Source organism: Montipora foliosa, chromosome 8, assembly GCF_036669935.1.
Source record: "Montipora foliosa isolate CH-2021 chromosome 8, ASM3666993v2, whole genome shotgun sequence".
Taxonomy (NCBI): domain Eukaryota; kingdom Metazoa; phylum Cnidaria; class Anthozoa; order Scleractinia; family Acroporidae; genus Montipora; species Montipora foliosa.
In genome coordinates this window covers 44,447,985-44,457,984 of record NC_090876.1, presented here as the reverse complement: position 1 = coordinate 44,457,984, position 10,000 = coordinate 44,447,985, and the positions used below count along the sequence as shown (strand labels likewise).

At 39.1% G+C, this 10,000-nt stretch overlaps 3 protein-coding genes across 6 annotated transcripts in view; 2 read left to right on the top strand and 1 right to left on the bottom strand.

Annotated features, from left to right (window-relative positions):
- LOC138012864 (uncharacterized) overlaps window positions 1-10,000 on the top strand; it is a 109,063-nt gene that overhangs the window by 10,685 nt on the left and 88,378 nt on the right. The window contains exon 1 of one of the 2 annotated variants that reach the window (XM_068859786.1): window positions 898-916. The exons of the other annotated variant lie outside the window; for it this stretch is intronic. The gene's annotated coding sequence lies outside the window, so the exon portion shown is untranslated. Of the gene's footprint in view, window positions 1-897; window positions 917-10,000 lie in introns of those variants that run through there. 2 annotated transcript variants of the gene reach the window in all.
- LOC138012862 (uncharacterized) overlaps window positions 1-10,000 on the bottom strand; it is a 63,034-nt gene that overhangs the window by 50,836 nt on the left and 2,198 nt on the right. For 2 of the 3 annotated variants that reach the window (XR_011125089.1, XM_068859778.1), the window contains exon 1: window positions 1,326-1,510. The exons of the other annotated variant lie outside the window; for it this stretch is intronic. The gene's annotated coding sequence lies outside the window, so the exon portion shown is untranslated. Of the gene's footprint in view, window positions 1-1,325; window positions 1,511-10,000 lie in introns of those variants that run through there. 3 annotated transcript variants of the gene reach the window in all.
- The window catches only part of LOC138012861 (uncharacterized), a 40,192-nt gene continuing 38,171 nt past the window's right edge, over window positions 7,980-10,000 (top strand). The window contains exon 1 of the mRNA XM_068859774.1: window positions 7,980-8,075. The gene's annotated coding sequence lies outside the window, so the exon portion shown is untranslated. The remainder of the gene's footprint in view (window positions 8,076-10,000) is intronic.

The window sequence follows — 10,000 nt, the reverse complement described above, 5'->3', positions numbered from 1 at the left end:
ACGACTGAGACGACTAAGACGTCTGTTAAGTGCGTCGTTTAGACGCACTTAACTTGAGACGTTTGATTCGTCTGACGTTTAATGCGTCCACCTTACTTCCCGTATTTATACTAGTCGTCTAAGACGTCTAACATGTCTTAAACGTCTGAGACGTCTTAGACGTCCTCTAGTATAAATACGGCGGCCATTTTCATGACTAGTATTTATGCTTTTCACTGCGCAGTAAAACGATCGCCGCGGTTAAAGAAAGGATCTGTAATTCATGATATTTTGATGAAACCTTTTGATATTTGCAGTGATTATTCTCAACGAATTCAAGTAGTCAGAGCAACTTTCAATTCTTCCTGAAATGAACTGTTTCTAGAATAACGGAGGCCAGAACCATCAAGATATTTTTCACAAAAAGTGCCCAGAATACGGCCAATTTTTCGTGCACTGTCCAAAAATCATTGTATAAGTTGTTTATAATTTCCTATCGTTTAAAACTTTAATTGATCTGTGTGCAGTATAATGCTATTCTGATAAAAATCAATTTGAAACTTTCTTCACTGATTTATCGAGCGGGATTATTTTCCGTGTGGTGCATTGCATAACTACCAAAACATCTCTTCCCCGTCGTAAGTCACGTTTAATTACGTTGTTATTCCCGTGGTAGCTGGTTGAATACTTCAGCAATGGGTATCTGTACAAATGCAAATTTCACCACGGAAACGAAGATAAAAGGGAAAAGCTTGCTTTCATCATATTACAGACTTATTTTTCAAGTCCAGGGACAAATTTTACACGTCTTGCGGCTAAGGAGAGAAAATTTTAAGGCGGCGTTACACTGTGAAATGTTTCGTGCAACTTGTCTCGCAATGTTTTGGCGACATTGAGGCGGCCACGGCTCTTGCAAGACGATTTTGGCCGTTGCAGGGTATGTCACACTGAAATGTTTCGTGCAACTTGTAAACTGAAGTGGTCGGATACTAGGCAACATACTCTAGGTGATAGAATTATTCGGTAAACATTTTCGGTTGACATGTTTTTGTTGCTACTCACACCTGTTCACACGCTCCATCTTCTAATGAGGCCCTCCGAGGGGTTTTGGGGAAGAAGAGAACATGGCTGATTTGAACTGGGGAACAGGGGAACAATGTTAAAATATTTTAGGGAACAAGGGTACAAAAATAATTGAAAGCAATTTTAGGGATAAAAAAGTTGGGAACAAGTTTGAAAGTAATTTGGGGAACAAGGGAACACAAGCAAATATTTAAAAAGAACAAGGATCTTGTCCTTTGTCTCTCTAAGAACAATTCGAAGATACCCTGGCCCCAGTGGTTTACCTTGAGCCGCGAGAGAGTCGCAAAGCGGCGAAGATGAGTCACGAAGCGGCGAAGATGAGTCGCAAAGCGGTGAAGATGAGTCACGAAGCGGCGAGAAGAGAAAAACCTCTTGTTACCTCGGACTTGAATCTCACTTTCATGCAAACGCCAGCTGTCAAACGCGTCAAATTGATAATTACAAAAGGGAACAATGGCAAGTTAGCAATCACGCTTCCCCTCGGTATTACCAATCAAACGAACTAATCATATAGATTTGCATGTTTGTAAAAATATCAACCAATCCCCAAGGTAGCCAGAGGTGTTTCTCTTCTCGCAGCTTCGTGACACATCTTCGCCTCTTCGCGGCTTTCTCGCGGCTCAAGAAAAACCTCTGGGACCAGGATAAATCGAAGAGCCCTTTCGTTAACTTTTTCCAATTTGTCAGCTGAACCCTTATTACAGAAATGCCAGGTCTCCTACGATTTTTCTTAAGATCTCTTATTTCATTACCTTGGGTAACAGAGGGTTTAATTTTTCCTTTGGCATGATCTCTTTGAGCGGCGAAGCCGCGATACCGAACCCCAAAGACGTCGTTGTGAGGGGAAAAAAACCCTGCGGTCACGGCGGTTGAGAACCTCACTTCTATGATTTGTGATTATGAACATGGTCGCTGATTGGTTTTCGTAGTCAGTGCCAGTCCTTTCCGAGTACAAACAATCTAACATTCAACTTTCGCAGGTTGAACGGCGATAGTGCACCTCAGTGGCCACAAAACCCGGTTTTGAGCGCAAGGAGTGCTACGAAAACAAGACTGTGAATTCGAGCGAGCATTTAGAGGTTTACACAGTACAATACACAGTAAATTCTGGGTTTTCGGAGATTGTAGAATTGAAACCTGTTCAGGAATTTCATCAAGCGGGATACTGTCAACTGGATGCGACAAATCTTTGATATTTCAACTTGTGCCGAAAGTTTGTTCGTATTTGAATGATGGTGGTTTCAGTTATCCAAAAGCTGCTATCGTTGTCGTTATTTGTCCCTTGAATGCCTTGATTGACTCACATATCCTAGAGCTGAAAGAAAGTCCGAAAACCGTGAACACTAGAAATAATTTGTTTCTAGTAAAAGCCAGTTACGCGTGAGATAACCAAAACGCAGCCACCAACGGTAATTAGTTTGTGGTTTCATGTCTCTTTTGTACGGTGGCCCACAAGGGACATGCTGCATACTAAAGATATCGCTACAAATTTTAAAAAGTAGCAACAAATGAAAAAAGAAATGCAATACGAATTAAAATAGTTGTTGAAAATTAACAAAACTTGCTGCAAATAAATAAAAACGATAGTTGCTGCAAATACATAAAAAGTAGAGTTGCTGCAAATTATTAAAAGTTGCTGCAAATAAATAAAAAGTAGAGTTGCTGCAAATTATTAAAAGTTGCTGCAAATAAATAAAACCTAGTTGCTGCAAATAAATAAAAACTATAGTTGCTGCAAATTATTAAAATGTGCTGCAAATAAATAAAAACTATAGCTGCTGCAAATTATCAAAAGTTGCTGCAAACAAAAAGTAAAAACGTCTGCGCGCGCATGATTTGGGAAGGACTGGCACTATGATAAATCACACAAATGCCAAACATGGCGGCTCTGAGGTGAAAAGCATGCGAGAGATCTGTCTTCGAGCTTTCAAACATGTTTTGTAGCACCTGTAGCGTAAAAGTTCTATCTAGCGAAGCCAAGTTTTGCTACTCTTGTGGCCGAGAGTTGGACGTCCAGGCATCAGCTGATGAGTTAATAACCGAAATGTTTCACCGCGGTTACCAGTACGATTTTATAGTTGCTCTACTGGAAAAAAAGGGCCACAAGATGCACCTGAGAACACCGAAAAGAAGACTAAGTGACCTTGGACTTAGGAGAAAAGGGCATGATGTCAACGAATCTGAAAATGAGTTACTTATCAGAAGAGAAGTTGAGGGTGCAGTATGCTACGCCGAATGTGACAAAATATCAAGTCCGCTAAAAATAAAACAAGTCACACCATTTATAATCAAGTTGCCAACAATTAGCATCAATTTGTTTGTTGACCAAATCAAATTCTTCGCAATTTATGTCACTTCTCTTGTTGTGCAATTCATGTATTCAAGGCCCGTGCATCGAATGTCAAGCTCGATAATTTCAATTCAAGATGCTTGTTTTATAAATCAAGAAGGGAGAGAATAGCTTTTGATCAATTCTATTTTCGAGGGGAACTGCACCAGTAATGGCGGGCAACCCGTTTATCGTCCCAATTGGGAGTTTAAGAAATTACAACTGCTACGGCAACGACAACACCAATAAACAGTAATATCACCTGTTTTAATATATGAGGTGGGCCAGTCCGGCTAGGCCCCCTTTGTCAAGATCTCGGCTCATGCCTGTTTTCATTTAGTAAAATTTCGGTTCGTTTATATCACAAGGCGGGCTGGCCCACTTGCGGAGATCCCGGTCTAAGCTACGGAGATCTCGGCAAGCCAGGCTGAAAAATTCTCATATAAACGGTCCAGCCCGGTTAGCTGGAATGAAAAATTCTCATGACGTGTGGGTTTCCTTGAAAACGTAGTCGGATTTGCATAATCCCAGAATTATTTTTGCATCTTTTGTTTTAAAATGCCATTCCGTACTTGCTAGCGCTAAAATGAACCTTTCGTCTCGAACGTCAAAGCAAGAAAATTCACCAGGTACACCATGCGTGACTTTGACGGTTACAAGACACGTAAACAAATTCCTAAAATTCATCCCGGTAAACCTGGCTGAAATCGTCCATATAAACACTTCATCCCTTTTTACCAGGCCAGCCCGTCTAACAGGGCTGGCTCGCCTCTTATAAATTAAACAGGCCCTAAAAGAGGAAGAAATTATCATGCTGCACGTGCGGCACGCATTTTTGTAAGGCATTTCTCTCTCGTACTCATCAAAACAACAACGTGAAATGACCAATTTTCGGGTTTTGACGACAACATGGACAACAAACAGTAAATCTTTTGTTCTTTCTCTTTTTTTCAAATCCGTTCGTACGATTCTGGTTATCGAATACTTCGCCTGTCTTATACAACATAAACAAGATTGAAACACCTTGAAACACTTAGCACTTAGGATAGCTCAAGCTAATAGTTTGAAGTAACGTCTTCGTCACCGTAGCCTTCTTGGTTTCTTAAACTCCCTAATGTCTCCTGTTGTCAGTTTTTGTAGCCATAATTTTCTGGTCGATTATATTGGTTACTCAAACTGCTTGTTGTAGATGTGCTTCATTTTGCTGATCATTCGCAATTGGGTCTCTGAGCGAGTTACTCTTCACAACTTCGGGAACTGGGTGAAGTTATAGTGACATGCGAGGAACGAGTATTCCTGTGCTTGGGCTGAGTGAAAGATTCGCCTGTAGACCAAGATCCTCGATACTTTCAGTGGCCACTGTCTCGCTCAGATTTTTAATCATTTTGCCACAGGTGTTCAGTCCCCCTCGAAAATAGAATTGATCAAAAGCTATTCTCTCCCTTCTTGATTTATAAAACAAGCATCTTGAATTGAAATTATCGAGTTTGACATTCGATGCGCGGGCCTTGAATACATGAATTGCATAACAAGAGAAGTGACATAAATTGCGAGGAATTTGATTTGGTCAACAAACAAATTGATGCTAATTGTTGGCAACTTGATTATAAATGGTGTGACTTGTTTTATTTTTAGCGGACTTGATATTTTGTCACATTCGGCGTAGCATACTGCACCCTCGACTTCTCTTCTGTTAAGTAACTCAATTTCAGATTCGTTGACATCATGCCCTTTTCTCCTAAGTCCAAGGTCACTTAGTCTTCTTTTCGGTGTTCTCAGGTGCATCTTGTGGCCCTTTTTTCCAGTAGAGCAACTATAACATCGTACTGGTAACCGCGGTGAAACATTTCGGTTATTAACTCATCAGCTGATGCCTGGAAGTCCAACCCTCGGCCACAAGAGTAGCAAAACTTGGCTTCGCTAGATAGAACTTTTACGCTACAGGTGCTACAAAACATGTTTGAAAGCTCGAAGACAGATCTCTCGCATGCTTTTCACCTCAGAGCCGCCATGTTTGGCATTTGTGTGATTTATCATAGTGCCAGTCCTTCCCAAGTCATGCGCGCGCAGACGTTTTTACTTTTTGTTTGCAGCAACTTTTGATAATTTGCAGCAGCCATAGTTTTTATTTATTTGCAGCACATTTTAATAATTTGCAGCAACTATAGTTTTTATTTATTTGCAGCAACTAGGTTTTATTTATTTGCAGCAACTTTTAATAATTTGCAGCAACTCTACTTTTTATTTATTTGCAGCAACTTTTAATAATTTGCAGCAACTCTACTTTTTATGTATTTGCAGCAACTATCGTTTTTATTTATTTGCAGCAAGTTTTGTTAATTTTCAACAACTATTTTAATTCGTATTGCATTTCTTTTTTCATTTGTTGCTACTTTTTAAAATTTGTAGCGATATCTTTAGTATGCAGCATGTCCCTTGTGGGCCACCGTACTTTTGATTATTTTGCTGCACGATGGGACATGTCAAAATCAAAGCGTTCTATTCCCAAAGGGCTTGAATTGGACACCACTGTAGAAAACCGGTTTGGCAAGATATCTTGTTTCGAAATTGCATGGAAGTGAGATTCTTAACAGCCGTGACCATAGGTTCTTATTTTTCGCCTCTCCGTTCGCCATTTAACCTCCTTAGGGCTTAAGGCAAAGAAACAATATTGGGACAAAGATTACATAAAATCCTTTGTACAGTCTATAATTTGTAAATTATGACACAAACCCGGAGAGTCTGATGGAGTTAGCTAACCCTGCCTTTATCTTGTTTAAGTATCTTAACTTGTGTATAATTGCTTTATTTTGTTACAACTATCTTACAAATTTTATTTCCAATTCTAGTTTCTATTTATTAATCTTTTATCGTGGCATGCCTGTAAACTATCTGGCACAATTTTTACCTTATAGCTAAGCGCATGTTTCCACGTTAAATAAACTTCCGGTTTTTTTTTCAGTTTTCAAGAAGAAACTGGAGAGAACTATCGAGAAGTCCGGCCTCGAATCTGATAACAAGCCTTTCGATCTGTCCGCTACAAATAGTCTTCGCTTCTTAAGTCTGCTAGGTCTGCATATTATTTTGATCGAATTTCTGAATGTGCCGGTGATTCTAATTTATTTGATGTTACCATAAATCACTTTCCATCCGCTTATATCGATACGCTGATGATATTGACAGTTATTCTGATTCTCAAAATACCGGCTTGATCGTCTTGAAAGAAATTTCAATGCTGCCGCAAGACTCTTTTGTTTATTACCGAAATTCGATCATATCTCGCTTTATGTAATTCAGCTTTATTTGTTACCTATTGAGTAGCGAATTAAGTCTATTTATTTATTATTTTTTTTAATTTGTTTAAAATTCAAATATATACAAAGCAATATTTACAGGTTAGGTCCGCGTACTTGTGTGGGATTGCAGTCAAATAAACGTTGATGATTAGCATTACAGTAAACAGGGATCCATATTCATTTTTATCAAAGTCGTCCGCCGGGCAAGTACGTCTTCTAATATACTTGCCCGGACAAATTTTGGGTTGCCGGGGCAAAAATGCGGAGGCATAGCAAATGGTCGATAAATTACTTGTAACTTGAGCATTCGTGTTTTATTTTACACATTCGTCAATAATTTTAACTCTGGAATAGTTTGTTATTTGCACCGTGGGAACCCGATTTACAGTGGTCCATTTCTGCCGCTGCAAAATGTACTGGAATGTAGCTTGCAAAGTTACGATTCAAAGACCCAAAGTTTCGACGCTCCTGCTATCAAGATTTTGTATTTTCCTGTTCGTAAGCAGCATGTTCTGCTCTACTTGATTTCCTTTTTGCCGGAGGTGGCGACACACCTAGTAACTAACCCCAGATTCTCAGCCGATCTTTGCTCTTTGTTAAACGACGTGCTAACAACCATGCCAGCGGCTAGATACATGAAAATTGATCCTGCAATCGTTTGAAGGAAAATACCGCGTGGTCAAAGATGGCGCCCAAACTTGAGATCTCGTTACTGAGAAAAGCTGCATGTTTATTCCTTATTTTCTTGAAGTTTCCATTGAATGAAAAGCGATCAGAACGAAAGTACGTTCTATATTATAACATTTGATGGTATTCATAAAAAGATATTAAAACATCACTCGTCCAACGGACGACCTTTGGAGTTATTATACTCGTCCTTGCATAGGCAGCCCAAGCTCGCGTCAATACAGACAGCCGTTGAGAATTTAAACGCGTTGTAAGTCTTTGTATGGGAAATAAAATACAGTCGACTGTGAAGCCTAAAAAATGCTCAATTTAACTTTCATTCAATAAAATGAATCAAGATGACTCACCTCTGGTGTATTCTTGTGCCTTTTGGAGCTTATTTTACAGTTTCGGGAAGTCCGTGTTTTCAATGTTCTAAGGCGAAGTCAAGGCTGCACACTACGATTCCGACCGTTGTCAGCTCAGAGGCGGTTTGCAACTCGAAAATCCATCCCAGCCAAGATTTTTTCATGCAAAGCTAAAGCCACATCCTTTGCGAACCTCCGTGAATGTTTCGTCGTCAAAAATCCCCACACACTTGGCTGGAAATGAGCGTTTTCTGCTTCAGATTCCACGATAGCTGATGAATTTAACAGCAACTGACGAGGACACGGAGGACACGGAGCTTGGGTCCGAGGTCAAATTAACTCCACCCGATGGAGGTACAGTCATTTCATTTACAACACTTACCCCATCCCCACAGCGGCTTCTCGAACAGCTCCATGGTTACGAGTGACGCTATGGGGATGGGGTAAGTTGTTTCGTTATTCATATTTATGTTACTCGTTTGCGATCGCCGCGTAATTTTGAAGCGCTAGCCTCTAAGGTGAAACACAAATTAAACATTTTAAAGACACAGGATAGTAACAAGTACGGCGGGTGTGAGCTTACAATTGTGGCTGGAAACGAATTTGGCAAGACTGTGTAGTAGGTTTGTTATTGTATTTGGTCCCTTGCGAGTGATGTTGTAAGGTATCGGTATACCCCAAAATTGATAATTTTGCCATTTTAGTTTTTGATATTCCCAGGTACACCTCATTGTTTTTTTTTTGGTTTGTTTTTTTTTTTTTACATGACAAAAAGTTTGCGAAAAAACGTTTCTACTAGACAAAGTTAGAAAGGAAAACGACTCTACGAATAAATTATCTCAAATTAAAAGCTGTCCACAAATGGCTTTATGTCTCAAAAACTCAAATGCAAATTTCATCGAATGAGGCGCACGATTTCAGTTCGTTTCATCCCAATTTGGCAAGAATGTTTCCCGATAATGTGGCCAAAAAAACCCGAGTCGGGGAGTATTTATTTGTTGCCTCCTTCGAAAGTAATAAGTATTTAAGAAAAGGTACCTCGCGTTTTATAAGAAGTTAAAGTTTAACAGTGAATTAAAAAAACCAGACGTGTAATCAAACAAAATGCCTCGACACGGTTTTTTAGATCATGCTGTGAAGAAAGCGGCGTATTTTCGGTTAACGAACTCAATTTCAGAAAGTACATACTTTTGGAAAATGATGGCTATTTTAGGAAAGGTATTTTATTCCTTGCTTTAAGTCAACTAATAATCGGGATCTACCATTCCTAAGCTTCCAGAAAATATATACTTTATTGGGGTTTTTATATAACGTGTGACCTGTGAAGCAGCGACAACGCGAGGTTGTCATTTGAGATGTACTGATATTTAAATGACGCAAAACTCATGAAATGACTTGTTATGCTGCGTTCTTCCAACAGATTAGCATTCCGTTTTTCATGAAGAATTTAAATCTGTTAACGACTTCGACGACACGTTTAGGTGATTAATATTGGGCGATAGTTTTGAAGTTCTTTATTTGCTTGGTTAGCAATCCTGCTGGTTTACCGTTTATTTGTGGATGTTCTTCAACGTGAATGAATAATTTCTTAAGGCCGGACATGGGGTGGAAAATGCGGGCCGTTGTTTGTACATATTTTGGGCGTATGTGTTTTAATGAGTACTGGTGTGGAAGGGGTTTCTTCAACGTAACTCTTGGAATTCGAATATGGTACAGTAAGGTAGTAGAATTTGAAGTCTGACTTTCCAAATTAAAGGTAAAACAAGTCATTAGGATACGGTGTTGGTGCTCGCGATGACTTTGTTAAGCTGAAAGCAACTAAAAGTGCTGCTATAATCGTCAGTTTGTTCTTAGATAGGAAGTAATGATTTTGCAAATATCGTTGCTTCTGTAGTTGGGAAAGAATTTACACAGCATTTTCGTTTCAGTGTTAGCAGCCACTTTCTCCTTGCAATATCATAGGAGTTGTCACTAGTTCTTTAATTTGATGGTATCACTTTGCGTTGGGAATTGAAGAATTTGAAACAGTCATGGGGTTTGCGTGTAACTGTGTTTATTTTAAAAGTTATTATTAACTGAAACAAGTAATTACTAAGTAGTATAAGGGAGACCTATATATAATATTTTTTTATAAATTGGCTTACAAGTGATTGGCGGTTGTTGGAATTTTAAAGATGTAGGTATCGTTGACGAAAGCATGGAATATTTTATAATGATATCGAAATGGTGATTTGTGATTAACGACAATGTAAGGTAGTATGAAACATTTGCAGTAGCTA